Source organism: Amblyomma maculatum, chromosome 10 (assembly GCF_055883805.1).
Source record: "Amblyomma maculatum isolate TAMU_Amacu chromosome 10, ASM5588380v1, whole genome shotgun sequence".
NCBI lineage: Eukaryota > Metazoa > Arthropoda > Arachnida > Ixodida > Ixodidae > Amblyomma > Amblyomma maculatum.
The window spans coordinates 19,113,928-19,116,707 of record NC_139353.1 but is presented as its reverse complement, the minus strand read 5'-3'; the positions used below and the strand labels follow the sequence as shown (position 1 = coordinate 19,116,707).

Genomic DNA, 2,780 nt, shown 5'->3' with positions numbered 1-2,780 from the left:
GGGGGGGGCAGAACAAATGACAACGTTTGTTCGCGCTACCACGCGCAATCTATTTTTTTTTTGGTCAGCAAAGTGTGGCATGTGATGTATATTTAGCACTGCTCAAGGATAAATATACAAAAAATCCACAAGACCTTTCCTGGTTTTATCTGGGCTTCAACTTATCAGAAAACAAGTCGAATCAACCTTTCTCGCCGCGTAGGCGATGGTGGATTTCCTTTGTATGACTTATTTTTGTATCAAGATATAAATGCTCCTTTTGTACGTAGCGTTTGTCAGTTATGCTTGACAAGAGCTTTGCCAATATTTATGGTGTCAATTCCTTGTCACGTCGCTGGTGGAGCGCGTGGATATTTTTGTGAGTGTTCAGGCAACATGGCTTTTATGTACTCAATATGCAATGAATTATCTAACTAATGCCACCAGAAAAAGGCTGCACAAAAATCTTATTGTAATAGCCTTGCCTGTTTCTGTGTATACGGGTCATTACACACTTCTGGGCAGGTGAAATGTATTGAAGCCCGTAAAAACAACGCCTGTAAGCATGCTATGAAAACGTTTTTTTTTTAATTGTATGTAGGGGTTCTGCCTGTGAAGGCATGGAATGCGGAGAAAGAAATCTTTGTGCCATTGATTGCGAACTATATTTTGTGTAGAAATTCGAAGGCTGTTGAACATGTGTTTATAGATTGTTGGGATGGGGTTTTCTTTTCAGATGTCCTACAGCAAACTTAGCACAAATATTTCCCTTTAAGCCCATATAAAATGCGGGTCTTACCTGCAGAAATTGATGACGGTGTTCCGTTTGGTATACTGCTGTTAGGCGTGCACAGCGTGTGGAAATGCTGCATGGCTGTTCGCAATGCTGATCTTAATTTTAGACTATTCGATGAGTATTTTAGGGATCCCATGCGGCAGACAGCTGATGTTCTAAAACACTGTCATAAGTGTCTGAGTTTTCAATCTATTAGAAAAAGTGATCAATTTGAACGCTTTATAATTAGAGGTATCGCACGTCAACCGGCTCGCTTTTGAAAAATGGGCCAGCATGGAGCGTTTGTGAAATAGAGGTAATAAAGACAAAAAAAAAAGTGCCTTGTTCAATAAACGCCCTTGGCGACTGATGCTATTTTGCCAGGCGCCGTGCGCTGAAGCTATAATTAGCTCCTGAAAGCAGAGAGACAACTTGGCGCTACCTGATTTCCCAGACTCTGGCAACACCGCTCCGGCCGTCCCTCACATCGGCGCCGTGGCTTAGTTGGTTAAAGCGCCTGTCTAGTAAACAGGAGATCGTGAGTTCAAATCTCACCGGTGCCTGCGTGAAGTTTTTTACTTTGATCCGCAAGTACACAGATGCCGAAATGCTCCAAGCGAGCTGTATTGCAGCGAACTGCGGTAATCTGTACTGTTTTACTATCAGCAGTCATCAGCGTGTGGCCCTGTTTACTTTGCTCGTGTACGCACAGAATAGTATAGCTAATGCCGCGAACATTTAGTGCTCTTTATTTAAGCTCAGTGTCGTCTGGATGGCTTTTTTTCGCTTTCCTTACAAAGCATGATGCTTCAAATTTATTTCGATGTGCGCTGCTAGACGCGACCGTTTGCTTCCAGATTGGCCTAGTGATAGACCTTGCCGACTTTAAATTCAGTGCTTCCAAGTTCACCGACCAATATGTATTTCGACGAGCAGTAAGGATGTTTGCTGCAATAGCCACTGCCGAGTTGCTTTCTTCTGTGCAGGTGCAAGCCCGGCCAACAAAGAGTTGATTTCAAAACTACTCCTGTCTATTTGTCCCCTAGAGAATATTACTGCCACGTGACAATATCAGTAAGGTTTTGCATGCCGGGGTTTGTGTGGATCTGTATTAGGTCCCTGATTTTGAAGTACGTGTCTGCCGACTTCAGTTTTAAATGGGCTCTCCAGTTGAAATGTGCGCATTGGCCAGATCCTCTAATGTCCTGTTATTTCCGAATTCTAGGAGCTTCTCATTAGCAATGATATAAAGAAAAAAAGAAGAGTAATAACATGTAAACGAACAGCGGCTATAATACAATGAAGCAGGATGTAGAATACCTAAAAGGCAGAAAGGTCCTGTATATATATATATATATATATATATATATATATATATATATATATATATATATATATATATATATATATATACGAAGGAAAGAAGCCAACAGTCGGCGAGGCCAAGGAAAGCGTTAAGGATGGTACTTTATGTCTTTTTTTTTTTTAATGTTAACTTGGATAATCACAGAAATTAGTAATGTATTCTGTTTAGGGGAAAGATAATTAGACACAAAGTAGAAGAAAAACAACGTGCCGATGGTGGGATCCGAACCCACGACCTCCGAATAACGCGTCCGGTGCTCTTCCAACTGAGCTACATCGGCCGCTGTCCCCCCTGCTACTTTCTTGGGTATTTATGTTGTCTGTATACGAACCTTGAGAGTGTTCACCAGCGCCACCCTCAGCCATAGCGGCGGACGTGGGACGTCCTTTGTTACCGCCAGCGTCACGTAGAACGTGATCAAGAGCGAGGGCGAAAGCTGTGCTAGAACCCTCTTACGCCACCTATGGCCTCAAGACTGCCAGATCCGAGACCCCCGTAAGCTACAAGCAGATAAATGAAGGGGAAATGAGGGTGCTCGTTATAATACACGAAGGAAAGAAGCCAACAGTCGGCGAGGCCAAGGAAAGCGTTAAGGATGGTACTTTATGTCTTTTTTTTTTTTTAATGTTAACTTGGATAATCACAGAAATTAGTAATGTA

At 42.4% G+C, this 2,780-nt stretch overlaps 1 non-coding gene across 1 annotated transcript; it reads left to right on the top strand.

The window, feature by feature from the left end:
• Nucleotides 1–1,243: 1,243 nt before the first annotated feature.
• On the top strand, nucleotides 1,244–1,317 carry TRNAT-AGU (transfer RNA threonine (anticodon AGU)). The gene has a single exon. It is a non-coding gene; the product is annotated as a tRNA-Thr (tRNA).
• Nucleotides 1,318–2,780: the final 1,463 nt, after the last annotated feature.